The sequence below is a fragment of the Cebus imitator genome, unplaced genomic scaffold (genome assembly GCF_001604975.1).
Source record: "Cebus imitator isolate Cc_AM_T3 unplaced genomic scaffold, Cebus_imitator-1.0 Scaffold329, whole genome shotgun sequence".
In the NCBI taxonomy this organism is placed as follows: domain Eukaryota; kingdom Metazoa; phylum Chordata; class Mammalia; order Primates; family Cebidae; genus Cebus; species Cebus imitator.
The window spans coordinates 1536340-1552890 of NW_016107644.1; the positions used below are offsets into that span (position 1 = coordinate 1536340).

The window sequence follows — 16551 nt, forward strand, 5'->3', positions numbered from 1 at the left end:
GGAGACGGGGGGGGCGTCCAGGTAGAGATGGGGGCGTCCAGGTGGGAGATGGGGGCGTCCAGGTGGGAGATGGGGGTGTCCAGGCGGGAGATGGGGGTGTCCAGACGGGAGATGGGGGTGTCCAGGCAGGAGATAAGGGTGTCCAGCGGTGGCAGAATCAGGATTTTCCATAGAGACAGGATGACGGGTTGGGTGCGTGGACAGGAAGGGTAGGTGGACAGGCCCCTCAGACCTCCGTCCTCTGGTGGGTGCTGTGGGAGTGATTGTAGCTCTCGAGTCACAGTGAGCCAGGAAGGTGCAGCTGGAGGAAAATTCTGGAAGGAAGAGCTTCCAGGTGGATATTGGGGCATCGGGGGCCTCCCTTCTCCTTCACAGGGCTCTGGACACCGCCTGAGGACTGAGCTGGTGGCTGAGGGGCTGCGGGCCCTCTGCTCTGTGGGGCTGGGCTGAGTAGGGTTGGGGACCCTTGGCATCTGCAGAGCCTCCCGTGCCGATGACCTGCGCCACCTGCTCTGTCTCCATGATGAGTCGAGGAGGAGGCTTCACTTACATTTTTGCATGCATGACGAATTGAGTGTAAGTCTCCTCTGCTCCCTGCCTGTGACATCAAGCAGGGTGGTCTGACAAATGGGGCATCAGGAGTCTTGGTGCTGCCTGTCCCTGAAGTGTCTTCCTGAGGAAACACAGAGTCAAGGAACCTCGGGAGGGCACAGGGGCCATCACCTGCTAGAGCCCAGGGAGGGAGTGCAGAGGGCACTGTCCTGGGGCCTGCATTCCGCTTAAAGGATCGGCTTCGAGTCTTGGCTGACCACCGGAGACTGTGGCCAGCGATCTTGGGATGGTTCAAGGGAAACTGCTGCAGGCTGACAGACAGAGAAACTGAGGCCCAGAGTGGAAATCAGAGTGGTCAGGCCTCCTCCCGTCTCCTCCCATGCTAGGGGGTGGGGAAGACACCAGCGGCTCCATGACTCCCTCCCCTCCCGTCCCTTCTGCTCGCGGGAAGCAGAACCTTCCTCCAATGGGCTCCTGTCTCTCCTCTGCAACTGTCCACGTCACATGGGACCTGCTCTGCTGGATTTGGGCCAGGGGTCATGGCCACCTGGTCCACCCCTGACCCCCAGGCCCACCTCCTCAGGGGAAGGGTGGCAGAAGGAGTTCTTAGGAAATGAGGTTTGGGGCAGGAGAGGTGACCCCAGCGCATGTGGATATGGTGACCGACAAAGCAGGAGAACAATGTCCCTTGGGTTCCAAAGGAAAGTGGCTGAGATGTCACAGTGACACAGACATTGAGCTTCCATTGTGCAGGGACCCCCTGTGCAAAGCGGTGCCCCTGCCCACCCTGTCTCCAGCCTTGTTAGAGGACTGGCCACACTCAGACCTGCCAACCGGCAGGAGCTGGCAGTCTCAGGGAGGGTGGCTGGGGCAGCCGGGGGCTACCACACTGCCTGCCAACGTGGCCAGGCCTGCTTCAGGCCCAGGAAGTGTGGGTCTGCCTGGGGGGCCTTCTGCTCGCGTGATGGGCTGAGCGGCCCCTGGCCAGCCGTCTTGGCCTTTCATGGAGCTTAGATGCGCAGCTGCAGCAGCTGAGCCCCAGCGCTAGGCTTGTCCCGCCCTGGCTTTGCCTCTTGGGAGCCTGTCTTGGGCTGGGTGTGGGGCTGGGATGAATCAGAGCCAGCCTTCTTGTCCCCTCCCTGGAGCAGACGGCGAGAGGGGCTTCTTTCCTGCAGTCAGTGTGAGTCTTGCAGCCCCCACAGGTGGCTCCTGACGCCAGCCCTGGTGCCCTGTGACCTGGGATCTGGTGGACTTCGAGGTCCCTGAGGCCACAGTGGGTCTTCACAGCAGGTGCAGTGGACACATGGGTTACTGACTTGGCTTGGCATTGGTGTCAGGTGGGATAGCTGGCCTGTGCCCCTCAGCTCACAGGCTTCGTTCAGGGGACTCTGGCCTGGACCCTCCCTTCCTTGCCTGTAGGGGAGATGCCTTTAGACCCCCAGTGCGCCCTAATGCTGAGCTGTCAACCTCGCTCAGGAGAACACATGCCTTTTGGGAATAGAAAGTGATTTGGACAGACAGGTTGTCTGGGACTGCCCCAAGTACTGCATTATCTCCCCCCGGGAGGCGAGGCTGGGAGGTTGACCCTGGAGGAAGAGAAAGCAGGTGCCTCCCACCCCCCCACACACCCCGGAAGGACTGACTGGCAGGGCAGGTGAGGGTGGACGTCCCCCAGTGGGGATGAGCCAGGCACCACGGACAGGACTTCATGGCCAGCACATGCCAGCATGGTTGGCGACGCTTCAGAGTCTGACTCTGCAGCTGAGCTCCCATTCCTTGTCTGCACAGCTGGTCACTGTGCAGCCGGAGGAAGGTGGGTGCTGTCTCCCGAGCCCTGCTCCTGGGCTCCACCCCCACCTCCTGACACGGAACCCCTTGGTGCTTTCTGCTCTCTGATGAAGAGAAGGGATCTCCTTGCATGTTCTTCTCATCAGAACCGTGATAAGCCTGGCTTCCAGGAGTTTTTCTACGGTGATTATCCAAACGTGGCCCCCACCTCTGGGGCTGCAGAGATTTCGGGCGCACGTCTAATGTTCAGGGTATTCACCTTTGATTTACTCCGCACCTTTTCAGGCTGTGTTCAGCCCGGGCAGCTCCGATCCTCCCGGTGAAGAGTGTGTGTTGGAAACAGGTATTACATTTTCTCAAGAGAGCATTTCCCTCCTGCTCAATCCCAAGGCTGCTTGTGTACTCAGCAAGTGTTTATTGTGTCTTCAATAGTCTCTTTGCGCATTTTGGTCTCAGCTTTTAAATGCTGAATTTGGGATCAGTCCACGATGGTGCAGCGTTGCTCGCGGGGTTCGTGGGCGGGTGGGACGGGAGAACTCAGGCTGCCGACGCTGGAGTCACATCCAGCATCTGCCCCGCTGCAGGCAGTGGGTGTGGGAGGCAGAAAAGTTCCTCTTCAAAGTCTCCTTTCTTGTTAAAAAATAAATCATAAGTGTTAGAAATAGTTTGTTTTAAAGACTTTCTTCAAAGCCTTCTTGCTTTCTGCTAATGACTCTTTGTCAAGCCCTAACCTGTGTCGCTGTCAGACGTGCTCACAGGCACGTGGGACCTTCTATGTCCTTGAACTTTAACCAGGATATCTGTGCTTCTGCTTTTCTGAGTCCTTTCCCAAGCAACTTCCTGTCCCTTCCTATTTGGACTTCCTCTTTTCCTTCTGTCCTCCGCGGCCTTGACCTATTCAAGAACGTTTTCAGTTATTAGCCAATCAGGCTCCGTTTTAGATTGTGAGGTCTGGTTCCAGCCAACGGAGATCAGAGGCAGCAGTAAGGACGACCCCAAGTGCGTAAAAGATAAATATGTCTGCTTTCCTTTGCTTGTTGTACTCTCGTGGCAAGACTGCTGGTGACTGTACCCTTTCTGCAGGAAGTAAAGATGGCCTTGCTGAGAGATCCTTCATCCCAGTGCTGACTTTGAGTCATAGCACCGAAAATTTACATATAACATAGGATGTGGTCCGCCCAGTCTCTGGGGGCCTCACATGCAGCTGCCATCTCACACGTGGCTTCCCGGTCACCATGGAAGGGGAAGAAAAGGAGGACGGCACAGGAGGTCAGGCCTGGAAGGACATGGGCCACTTCTGCCTGGATCCTTTAGCAAGGAGTGATGCCCGTGCCCCAGCCCCCATCAGGAAGGCGGGCCGGGAGCATCTGAGGAACGAGCTCAGGGCCTGGAAAACACAGGACACACATTTGTCTTTGTCCTGTTTTCTCCAAATCCAAGGTGAGAAAGCTGAGGCCAAGAGACATCAGGACACTTACCAAGGTCCCGTTGCCCATGGGTGGCGGAGCGTGAGTGAGCCCAGGGTGCTGAGTCCCCAGGCTGTTCCCCTAAATGCTGCTAGGGCACAGGGGCCTGCTGACAGATGGGCACAGACGTGCCCCGGGAACAGAGGCCCTGGGAGCACGCCCTAGGAGGCCTGTGCCTGCCGCTGCCCAGCCTCGTGGAGTGGCTGGGGTCCGAGGAGGTGGCCCTGAGGACGGGCGAGGGGACCGGGGGTGACTGGGTGCGAGGAGCAAAGGACAGAAGTCACATCCATGCTCTGGTCTCCCGTTAGGTGTGACGGGGAGGGGTGCAGCCATCAAACCTTTGGCTCCCACCTGGGACCCCAGAAATGTGGTGTCCAAGCCCCGTGTCTGCAAAAGGTGACCCCAACACAGCTGGCATGGAGATGGCAGGGCTGACACTGGGCGAGGACTTGAGGGCAGGCCCCAGCGGGGCTCCCTCAGCATGAGGTCTTCAGTGTCTTGGCCTCCAGGCTGAGAGCCTGAGGTTCAGCTGGGGCCTTGCCCAACAGAGATGTTGGGAGGTTGTATTTTGGTCATTTGAGTCAAAGCTGGATCCCACCACATTCTGAAATGCCAGGAAGGGGTCACCCCACAAGCAGTGAGGCCCTTGGGAGGCAGCTGCAGAAGGATCTGGAAGGGCCTACGAGAAGAGCTACAAGTCCCAGTCCCCTTCCCACCTCGAGGCCACCCTCTAGGCATCTTGGTCCCTGGCCAGAGTGGAATTTCATGTTGAGCTGTGGCCCAGAGAAGGACATTTTCACATTTCCACACATCTTATTTTTCCTTTTCCCACGTGTCCTTTCTCACTGGGCAGAGAAGCCAGTGCCCAAGAACAGGAGCACATGGGGAAGCCGCAGCCATGGGGCTGGGGGACAGCTGCTATGGCCATGTTTGGTGGAAGGGATGAGGCTGGCATGTTGTGGAGAGCATGGGCCGTGGTTGGTGGGGTCAGAGTGGGCGAGCACCCCAAAGTTAGCAAGGACCCCTCTGCACCTGCGTTTCCTGGAGTTGGACTGATGATGTGGAGAAGGCGCTCTCCTTTCAGAAGAGGCCACGGGGTCTCCTTCCATTGCCACCCTCACAGCAGGGGCAAGAATGCAGGTGAGGCAGGGCCAGGCAGGTGAGGGGGCCAGGCAGGTGAGGGGCCAGGCAGGTGAGGGGCCAGGAAGGTGAGGCAGGGTCAGACAAGTGACGGGGACAGGCAGGTGCGGTGGGGCCAGGCCTTCCTCCTGGAGTCTGCAGAGGGCTCCGATAGAGGTAACCCTACACAGCCAGCTCTAGGACTGAGGAGTGTGGGGGCAGAGAGGAGAGGCCCTGTCAGCTGAGCAGCAGGTTCAGGATGGCTGTGGCAGGTGGGCAGGGCCGGCTGGAGGCCAGGGCCAGAGGCAGGCTACAGTTGAACCCAGGGAGCCCTGGAATGTGCCTGTGCCCCAGCCAAGCAGCTGCTCCTCCAGCTTCACTTCCAGGAATGTCTCCTCCTCCAGGTGCTGGACAGGCCGCCCTGCAGGGGTGTGGGGAGGCTGAGGGAGAGGCTGTGCTTCCACTGTTCTTCACCTGAGGACAGGAGGAGGGGGAGGCCCAGTGCCGGTGGGCCCTGCGGGCGGATCTACACTGAGAAAGCAGGCGGCACATGTCAGGGCGGAGGGGCTGGGAGCCGCAGAAGCGGCTGCGCTCGGTGACTGGGGTGGAAGTCCCTGCCCGCTGTTGGTCTGGGGGGCCCTGGAGGCCGAGCAGCAGCCTCAAGGCAGACGCCTCAGCTCCCCTGTCCGCTCCTGTGCTTCCTAGTTCTGCTGGTCACTCGTGGGTCCCCACCAGCTCTGTCACCTCAGCCAGCGAGCAGGGAACATTCTGGAACATCACCTCTCACCCTGCGTTGCGGCCCAGCAGTTCTTACTTGGGAGAATTCTGCTGTGTGTGTGCGTGTCTTTCCAGGGCAGGTGGAACCTTTATGCAGGTTTTTGTGTGAATGATTGTCCCACCACTGTAGTATGTGTGTGTGACACATAAAAGTGTCTCTTCATTTACACACGCACAGGCACATTCCTATGCAGTATGACCTGTGCATGTGTGTGCATGTAAGATGCACATTTATAGATGATACCTGCACAGTAGTGAGAGGGTGAGATGCCCTTAGGAGAAATGTCTGACTGCAGTATCGCTCGGGTGTGTATGTGTCACAGGTGAGCGTTGAATGCAGACATGCACGCAGTCTGTGTTGGTGTGTGCATGTGTGTGGGTGTGAGCAGACAGCAGACATTCACACGTTTGCACAGGCACATGTATGAGCACTCATCCACATGCATGCACACAAGCTCTGTAGGTATATGCATATGTGTAGATGTGAGCACACTGCACACACATCACACACAGTCACACATCACACATGGTCACACACCACATTGCACACACATGGTCACACATTACACAGGGCTGCACACACATCACACACGGTCACACATCACATACACAGTCACACACATACACATCACACACACACGGTCACACACCACATTGCACATGCATGGTCACACATCACACAGGGTTGCACACACATCACACACGGTCACATACACATCACATACAGCCACACACATACACATCACACACACATGGTCACAGTGCCACAAGTGTGAACACTCATGCACACGTATGCATACAGACTGTGGGTATATGCATGTGTGTAGGTGTGAGCACACTGCAGACACATCATACATGGTCACACACACATCACACACACAGTTACACCGGCATATGTGTGAGCACTCACACATGCATGTGCACACAGGCTGTGTGGTTACATGTATATATGTAGGTGTGGGCACGCTGCACACATCACACACACGTGCACAGCCACAGGTACGAGCAATGATGGGTGTCTGTGCACTGGGGCACACGCAGATGCCTCCCCCCACGGGCATGCCCGCCGTCAAGCCCCTGCCACAGGGCTGCACCACCGCGTCACGCTCCACACGCCGAGTTCCCACATGGGCTGGTTCCGGTCTCCTCAAACGAACTTGGCAGAGCCAAGTGTCCATATGTAGGTGTGGGTCTCTGTCTTCGCGTCCCCCATGCCCCGACACACACACACAGCTTCAATTAATTAGCAGGGACTTGGAAACCTACAGCCCCTGGCTGAAGGCAAACGCCAGCAGTCCTGGGTTTTTGCGGAGAAACGTAGAGGAGGGAGAACTGTCTGTCAGAGGGCCTTCTTTCAGCAAGCCAGGGAGCTGGCGGATGCCCTTTGTCCGCCAGCGAGTTACATGTCCATAAAAGACGAGCCCGGAGAGGTGGGCCGTCCTTTCAGCCCTGACAGCGCATCAGCACTGGGAGCCGGCGCGGGCGGGAACCAGCACATACCGCCCGTCGAGGGGCATATGGCTCAGGCGTGCGCCGTGGCTGACGAGTTGTCAGGAACTCATGGCAGGGCTTGTTTTGCCAAACATTTCACTATGGAGGAACAAGGACTCCAACCTGGTTATCAAAATTTGACATTTCGAAGCTGCCTGAGGAATTTTTAACCATTGGGTTTCCATGTCAACAGCATGCCCGTCTTCATCTGCCGCCAAGGCTTCCGGCTCACCATGCCCCTGCGCAATGTGGAGGACAGAGTGCCTTTGTTTGCAGCGCCCATGGGCACAGGCAGCGCCCACACACGCGCACACGGCGGTGGCTCTCTGTGCTGCAGGACAGTCCCCCGCAGGGAAAGGAGGAGCTTCCCGTCTGCGTGTGAGTGAGGAGTGGCTGGGAGCTGCCCCGCCAGCCTGAGACCGCCCCTGGACATGCTGACATTGGCTGAGTGATGGCAGCAGGACCTGGCTGGGCTGCAGCTGGCAGAGCTCTGTTGCCTGCAGAGGGGCAGGACCTGGGATGGGGGCTCCCTCTGGACGTGGCTGGACCAGGTGCCTCTCCTGCAGGAGCTCTTAGTGAAGGCTGTGGTCAAATTAAAACCCCCTCGGCCTCCCGGTCTGGCAGGCATTGGGGAGGTCCCGCTGACTGGAGCCAGATGGCTTGGTGTTGGCAGAGGTCCCGATGGTACGGATTGTTCTGGGGCTCTTGTTCCGCTGCGTTTGAGACACCCGGGGTGGGGGTGGGGTGGGGCGGGGGAGGCCGGTGCTGCCACCACATGGCCCGGCTCCCTGGGGACCTCAGGACCTGAGGTTCCCGCCCTGTTCCTGGTGCATTTCCAGACGATACCATCATGGTCTGGGAGAGATGGGGTCTGGTTGTGGGAGCTTGGGGGGGGCGTTCCCCACTCCTCCATCCACTCTAGACCAGGGATGCCAGGGACAAAACCCTCAGGGCAGGCTGTGTCTGTGTGCCAGGAGGCACGTGGGCAGAGGACAGGGCTCGGTTTCAAATCCTGGCTCTGCCACTTACTGACTGAGCGTGCTGAATCCCAGCGTGTGGGTCCTGCAGACGGACGCGGCTCCCGTGAGGACCCAGAAGCTGGCAACAAGGAGTTCCCGATGGGTGTCAAACCAAATGCCACGGTCTCCTTCCTGTTTCAGGGGAAGCCCGGCCCAGCAGGGACTGTGGCCAGGGTCCTGCAGCCCTCCCTGGGGCCCCAGAGACCCCTCTCTCCCACGCTGTCAGAGCGCCCACCAGCCTAGACGGCCCCACGGTGTCCCCACACTGAGCCAGGCTCCTGCCTAGTGAAGATAGCAGCAGAGGCCTCGAGCAGACTCCGTCCACATGCTGGTCTCCAGAGGCCCCTCTGGCTGAGGGTGGGGATGGGGCTGAGGGTGTAGGGTCAGGGTGAGGGGGTGGCAGGGGCACGATGCCCTCCATCCCTCCGTGGGCCAATTTGGGGCGGGGGTGCAGTGGACCCAGGCAGTGCATGGACTTTCCTCTCTGCAGCGCTCGGTAAGCTCCATGCCCCTTCCTGAAGGCGGAATCAGGAGTCGAAGCTCCAGGTTTTAGGCCCAGTGGCCTGCTTTTACATTGCCAGGAAGCTGAGGATGGTTTTAATAGTCTTAAAGGGTTATAACGAAAAAAGAAAAATGTGAAACCACAGAGATGGCACTAGTCAGAAACACTGACTACCTGGCCCTCCACCGAAAGTCGCTGCCAGCTCCCGGTTTAGGGGCAGGGATGGGAGCTGGGACCAAGCAGGCGGCGGGGAGGCAGCCCTGGATGAGGGTGCCGAGGGCCCAGCCCGAGCCCTGGCCTCAGCCTGCTTGTGAGCCGGGCCAAGCGGCGCCCCCTCCCCAGGCCAGTGTTCTGCTCTGGCTGACATGGCGTAGCTGGACATTGGCTGGTGAGCTTTCCCTGTCTTGAGACCTTTGGGATACAGTTGTCCGTGGGGTGCTTTGGAGGGCAGAGCGAGGACCAGGTGGTGGCCGGAATCGGAGTCAGTCAGCTCTCCCTGCGCAGGGGCTGCCAGGCAGGCAGCCCAGCGCCTGTGGCCCGTGGCAGGGAGCATGGGTGTGCCTGCTCCTGGGTCTGCGGGTTGGCCGTGCCCTCTGCTCCAGGCCATGGTGGGCTCGGGTCTCTCCCACGCGTCTCTGTGCAACCTTGACCGGCGACTTCCCGGCATGGTCTTGGCAGGGTACATCATAGGACACCAAACTCAGCCTCAGGAGCTCATTCAGGGGCCCCGCCTGGGTCAGACCCACGAACATCCCGTTGACCAAGTAAGTCCCAGGCCCAGTCCCAGGATCAGCAGTTGAGGGAGTGTGTCTCCTTCTACACTGGAGGCATGGAATCCAGTACCCGGGGCTCACAGAGCAGGCAGGAGCGTCGCGTCACGTTTACATCTGCATTTTACGTGTCACTTTTCAGCGTGTGCTTTATAACGTATGCAATAGACTTACATTTTAAGGCATGAATATGTATCGTGGGGGGAATACATGCTCGGTTTTGTAAACCAACGAGATGTGAGTCCACGGAGGGTGGAAACCTGGGGTAGGCACTGGCTGCGTCTTCCAGCTCCGAGCTGCCGGCTGAATCCTGCAGAGAGCAGGACCCCGGGGCCTTCTGCTGACCTGCCAAGTAATTGCCATTTTCAGACCTTGCTTTCTTGGTAAATAATGACATTTCTTCATCTCACTGAGAATACTGGCTGTATGGAAATGAGGACAGGAGCGGCCCAGCCAGGGCCCTGGAGAGGTGGCTAGAAAGACCCTGGCGGGCTCCTAAATTGGTTTATTTGCTGGATAATCGGAGGCAAACCAGACACCCTAATAGGACACTGGCTCCTCGAGGCCAGCCGTGGCCATCGGCGATCGCTCTGCAGTGGTTGTTTCTGTTTCCTGGGCAGGAAAAGCAGTTTGATTTCCCACTTGGCACCTGTTTTGAGACAAAGAGCATGATTGTGCTGACTTTTCCTAAAGACACAGTTACTTTTAGATGGGTGTAGTTTGTCACTGCAGCTTTTCTCTTCCCACTTTGTATTTTTTTAAGAAGCTGGGAGCCCCTCGTGGAAATCGGGAAGGACGGGGAAGGTGTGCCGTGCTGAGCTGCAGCCAGCTGACGGGACCTGCCCACAGGAACAGAGCCTGTGAGCAAACCAGGAAATGTCCAACGATGTCCCTGGAGCTCCAGGGCCCATCAGATAATTTCAGGGGAGGGCTAAATAATGCCAGGAAGGCCACAGGGCTCAGCTGACCAAGGAAGGTCATCCCCAGGAGGTGACACGTTGGCTGAGAACTGGGTAACAAGGAGCCAGATGGGAAACTTCAAAGTCCTCAAACCTGCCACCAGGGCTGAAGGGGGCAGGGGTGCAGGCAGAAGGTGGGGGGGATGGTGCCGTGTCAGGGAGAGAAGTTTGGTTTGATTCGAGCACTGGAGAGAAAAGCAGGGTCTGGCAGAGCCCCCGTCCCATGGATTGGGGGGTTGGGAGTGGCACTGGGGGTCTGGGAAGGATTAGGGGCAGTGGTTGGGTAAAAGCTGGCAGGGCCTGGCTGCAGGAGGAGGAGGTGTCCAACACGCCCTGTGTCCTCTTTGTCCCTGCCCTGCGTGTTGGCGCTACAATCCGCTTGGAATTGGGTCCTGGGAAACGGTAGCGTCTGAGAGCCTGCAGTGACAGGAGTTCATCCCAAACCACTGTGAAGAATGCGGGGGGGGGCCTGCAGGCTCCAGGCAAGGGGAGGGGCACGGAGAGCCGGCAGGAGCTGGGCCGGGATCAGCTCTGCAGCACCCTCCTCCTCTCGGGCTGGCCCCCCAACCCCCAGTGAACCTGCCGGACACCAGGGCTCTGCCTTCCTGGGTCTAGTCTTGCACACGAGAGGCTGAGTGTGCCCAGGTTAGACCCGTGTAGGTCACAACAGTGTGTTTGGATTAGTTTCTCACTGCAGGTGGGAAATGGAAGAGACCTACGGGCTGCAGCCTGCAGGACCAGGGCGGTGGGGGTGGGGGGAGGTGGGTCACCCTCATGGAAGTCTGGAAAACCTCAGAGGGGAGAGGAGGCAGGTGCTGCCTGGACCCCCAGACGGTCCCTCTCCGAGGCTACTTGTGCCCAGCACTGACACACTCCGTGGGAAATTGACCCATTACCCAACCTCTCTGCTCCACTCCCTGGTGCCCCGTGGTCCAAGAGGGCACGCAAGCCTTTGACTACTAGAGTGTTCTCCGCTCCCAGCAAAAACAACCCAGTCCCACCTCTAGGTAAGAAATGCTGAGTTCAGATTTGCACAGGAGTTTGCCTTTTTGCTTTTTTGGCCTCAAATGCATCTTTTGTTTTTCATAAATCCAAGCCCTGCTTCCTTTTCTCCTTGTTCTTTTTCAAGTTACTGTACTAAAATAATCTCATAATTTGCCAGTTATTTCTTCTTTACAAAATGATGTTATTGAGAATTTAGTCACTAACGTACTGTGAAACTTGGCTTCAATTTTAGCTTCAGGTGTTTAGACGAAGATTTGTGGCACTGGGTGTAATGGGTTTGTTTTTGTGTTTGCCTGTCAGACCACAGGAAAAAAAAAAGCAGTCATTCATTAAAAGCCAGCCAGGTAGCACCGGTCCTGGTAGCAGCTCCGTGTGGATGTGAGGCCGCAGACCTGGGCTGAACCCCTGCAGGGGCCTCACCGGAGGAAAGCAGGGATGCTGGGCTGAGGAACGTGTTCAGGGAGAGCGGGTGGAAGAGCAGGGCTGGAAGTGAAGCCCGGGGAGTCTGATGTGGAGCTGCAGCGCGTCTCGAGGCTGGCGTCTCCTGGGTGTGTGTGCTGGACCCAGAGACACCAGGACCCCGGCCCCCTGGGGTGTTTGTACAAGGCCTTGGAGACCCCAGAAGCCTGTACCATTTGGGGCATTTGTGCAAGCACCTGGAGACCCCAGGACCCTACACCCCCTGGGACCTTTATACAGGAACCCAGAGGCTCCAAGGACCTTGTTCCCACTGGGGCGTTTGTGCAGGGACCTGGAGACCCTTCCCATCCCACATGCTTTCTGGAGGGCCTGGAAGACCCAGACTTTCGCTGAAGTGTCTTTCTTTGGGGAGGTGGCCTCTCTCAGAGGAGACAGCCCACAGTTCAGCCTCGGCCCGCTGCTGTCTTCCTTGTCCCAGCTGTGAGGAGCCCAGGCACATTCCTCAGCCCTCCTGTATACCACACAGGGCGACAGGTGCCATCCCCCGTGAGTGTTGGGCGGGGGGAGGACGGGGTGGGAGTCTCGGTGCAGGCCCGCTGTGGGGACTTGGTGTGCCTGGTCACAGTCACACAGGACCCTCGCCTGGGCTCTGGGCTCAGGTCCTTCTTCAAGGTGGGACTTTGCCTCCACCCAGGGACCTGCTGGGGGCCTTGACCTCAGGGTGGCAAGGTCTGCAGCCCTGCCAGGCGCTGGGTCTCAGGTGCCACTGCCCATGCCCTGGGAAGGCCCCAGCAGTGCCGGCTTCCAGCTGGGGGAAGCAGGCTCTGGGCCCTGCCCTGGGCACCTTGGGGACTGCAGGCACCCCAGGGGATCGTGTGGGTGCTGAGTGGGAGGAGCTCCAGGACGCCGAGGTGCGGGGCCTGGCATCAGTCAGCTGCTGTGGCTCCTGTCACAGGATGTCCAGACTGGAGGGGCCAGGGGTGTGTGTATGTGTGTGTGTGTGTGTGTGGTGTATGTGTGTGTAGCGTGTGTGATGTGTTTGTATGGTGTGTGTGGTGTGTGCATTTGTATGTGCATGGTGTGTAGGTGTATGTGAATATGTGTACTGTCTGGGGTGTATGGTGTGTGTTGTGTGCGGTATATGGTGTGTGTATAGTATGTGTGTGATGGGTGTATTTGTGTGTGTGTGTTTGTATGGGGGGTGTGCATGGTGTATGTGTATATGTGTAGTCTCTGGGGTGTATGGTGTGTGTTGTGTACAGTGGTATATGGTGTGGGTAATGTGTGTGGTTTGTGTGTGTAATGTGTGTGGGGTGTGTGTGATATGTGTGTGGTGTGTGGTGCATGTGTGATGTGCTTGTGTGGTATACGTGTGGTGTGTGTGATGTGTGTATTTATGTGTGTGTGGTGTGTGTGTGTGTGGTGCATGTTTGTGGTGCGTGTGTGGTATATGTGTGGTGTGTGTCATGTGTGTATTTATATGTGTGTGGTGTGAATGGGACATGTGCATATGTGTACCGTCTGGGGTGTATGGTGTGTGTGTGTTGCGTCTGGTACGTAGTGTGTGTGGTATGTGTGGTGTACAGTGTGTGGTATGTATGGTGTGTGTGTGGTGTGTGGTATGTGTGGGATATGGTGTGTATGGTGTGTACATGGTATGTATGGTGTGTGTGTGGTGTGTGGTATGTGGGGGCCATAGTGTGTATGGTGTGTACGTGGTATGTATGGTGTGTGGTGTGTGGTGTGTAGTATGTGTGGGATATGGTGTGTATGGTGTGTACATGGTATGTATGGTGTGTGTGTGGTGTGTGGTATGTGGGGGCCATGGTGTGTATGGTGTGTACGTGGTATGTATGGTGTGTGGTGTGTGGTATGTGTGGGATATGGTGTGTGTGGTGTGTACGTGGTGTGTATGGTGTGTGGTGTGTGGTGTATGGTATGTGTGGGATATGGTGTGTGTGGTGTGTACGTGGTGTGTATGGTATGTGGTGTGTGGTGTGTGGTATGCGGGGGCCATAGTGTGCATGGTGTATCTGTGGTGTGTACGGTGTGTACGGTGTGTAGTGTGTGGTGTGTGGTATGTGTGGACATGGTGTGTATGGTGTATGTGTGGACATGGTGTGGATGGTGTATGTGTGGACATGGTGTGGATGGTGTATGTGTGGACATGGTGTGGATGGTGTATGTGTGGACATGGTGTGCATGGTGTATGTGTGGACATGGTGTGCATGGTGTGTAGTGTGTGGTGTGTGGTATGTGTGGGCCATGGTGTGGATGGTGTATGTGTGGACATGGTGTGGATGGTGTATGTGTGGACATGGTGTGCATGGTGTGTAGTGTGTGGTGTGTGGTGACTTGCTGAGGGCCACAGAGAAGGGAGTGGCCTGGAGTCTCTGTCCCCCCGGAGCCCTCCATGCCCTCCCTGGCACCTGTGTCTCTGAACACTTCCTGGGCGCTCAGGGTCGTCTGGCATCCCCAGCGCTGCTAAGAATGAGGCTCTCCCGGGCGTCGGCCCTCATGCCCAATCAGCCAGGCCGCTCCCCTCCCCAGGCAGAGACGGGGCCCGAGTCACTTTTTGCAATAACATTTGTGGAACTTAAAGACAAAATCCTTCATAAAAGGATCATAAAGTGTAATCATGGCCATGAAGCCGGCCTGAATGGAGGGGAGGTGACCTTTCTGGCCACTCTCTGGAGGAAATGCCACCCAGGAAGGAAGGGCAGGAGGTGGGGGCCTTGCCTCCAAGGAGAGCCTCCCTGCCGGTCTGGCCCTGGTGAGGTTGGGGCAGCCTCCTACGGAGGAGCCTCGCTGATGCTCGTGGGACCCTCCCCCTGTGGCGCGCAGGACGCCCCGGGCCGCTGCTGACCGCAGCCTCGGGAGGAGATAGCATTTTTGCTGCAGTGGAGGATGCTGGACCGCACTGGAGGTCTCCCTGCCTGTGGCCTGCTGTGTTCTCGCCTTCCTGGGGGACAGCGGGCCTGCCCAGGCAGAGGCTGCTCCCGACTGAGGCTCCCCGGGCCCTGTGGCATTGCGTTAGACTCTGGATGGGCCGGGCATCTGTGCCAGCAGCAGCTTCCCTCAGGCGGCGTGTGCAGGCCTGCAAGATTCCCTTCCATTTGAGCCTTGTTCTCCACCTGGAGAGGCCTAGGTGCCTAGGGGGCTGCAGAAGCCCCCAGAAAATGAGGCTTTCAGGGCTCAAGTTGCTCTCCCATAAGCTGAGGGGCTCCCAGGGGCCTGTTGGGCTCCAGGCCGCCCACACCGTGGATGTCTGTCCTTGGTCATGTGCCAGTGCCATGGGCACCTGGGTGCTCAGCACGACCAGCAGGGTGGGCTGCAGAGACCACCTGCTCCCAAGTGCTCCGCTGACCAGACCTGTCAGCCAGGGTGTGTCATGGTCTCTGGGGCGTGCACCCTGGGGTGTTGCCTTCCCTGCAGGTCCCATGGTTTATATACCGTCTCTGTGGCCCTAACTTCACGGAGCCCCGCCCAGCTCTGATGCCCGCCACACTGGCAGAGTGGGGTCTCGGCCCTCTGCAGAGCTGTGGACCTGCATTCCCCTCTTGTATTATCTGCCCCCTTTTATGAGAGGAGGCCACACAGGGTGAGCCAACACACCATCTTGGGGTAGTTCAGGCTGCGTACCTATTCCAGGCCAGTCCTGGGTTTGCCAGGGGATCCATCGGCCTGTCCATAGAGGTGACATCTGACGAGGCAGCATCTTGTTGAAATACGCAGACCTCTGCACCACATGCTAATCTGGGCTTTATTCAAATGAGCAGTGTGTCCAGGAGGCTGCATCTGTGCTGACTGCATCAGCGCCATGCCAGCCTCCTCCCAGGCCTGCAGAGAGCGGCATGGTGGGCCACGTGCTTTGCGTCTGCTCACCTTCTTAAGCCCCGATGTGCACCAAGCGCTCACTCTGGACTTACTGCGTCCGTGCGTGCCGGCAGATGAGGGTGCCTGTGGGTCTCCGTGCCACGGAGGCTGACATTGAGAAATTGTTGCATTCTGGCTGTTACCACAGTCCAGGCAAGGCCTGCAGACAAGGCGTGGCCTGGGGTCTGGCACTGCCATCTGAGTTGAGAGAGCCCCGGGAGAGACCCTGAGGGAAGCCAGACGTGGAGCTGAAATCTGTGTCTTCTCCTACCTCCTGCCGCCAGGCCCTAAAGGTGTGAAGGAGGATGCTGAGCACACCTACTTTTCAGTGGGGGCAGCTGCCACCTATCCCTTGCTGTGTGGCGTGAGCAGTCCAGCCAGCCCACAGTGGTTCAGTCACTGGCGAAAGGACTCTCGTGGAAACCATGACTTCCGCCATTTCCAGATGGATTCCGGGACCATAAGGTTCTCAGTGAGTTTTCAGGTTCAAAGGAAGTGGTCTACATTTGTGGGAGATGCCATCCTCCCTCCCTCTTGCTCTGCCCTCCCCCTGGTCTTTCCACCGCTCAGTGAAGCTTGCCATCCGGACCGTGCCATGCTGCCACTTGGCCTAAGGTCTCTGTTGTCAGAATTCCCTGGTACAGTGTTCCTGGTAGCTCCTGCCTCAGTTGGGACTGGATATGCCCCGGGTCCCAGCACTCACGGCGCACCATCGTGGGTCACTGTCACCTGCCCCGGGTCACAGCACTCACGGCGCACCGTCGTGGGTCACTGTCACCTGCCCCGGGTCCCAGCACTCACGGCGCA

At 58.0% G+C, this 16551-nt stretch overlaps 1 protein-coding gene and 1 long non-coding RNA gene across 3 annotated transcripts in view; one reads left to right on the plus strand and one right to left on the minus strand.

The window, feature by feature from the left end:
- Nucleotides 1-16551, plus strand: part of TAFA5 (TAFA chemokine like family member 5) — a 218004-nt gene that overhangs the window by 32878 nt on the left and 168575 nt on the right. The window lies entirely within an intron of this gene.
- LOC119467766 overlaps nucleotides 9590-16551 on the minus strand; it is an 8611-nt gene continuing 1649 nt past the window's right edge. The window contains exons 2-3 of the long non-coding RNA XR_005196383.1: nucleotides 15787-16031; nucleotides 9590-10133 (exon numbers count right to left, since the gene is read on the minus strand). This is a non-coding gene — a long non-coding RNA (uncharacterized LOC119467766). The remainder of the gene's footprint in view (nucleotides 10134-15786; nucleotides 16032-16551) is intronic.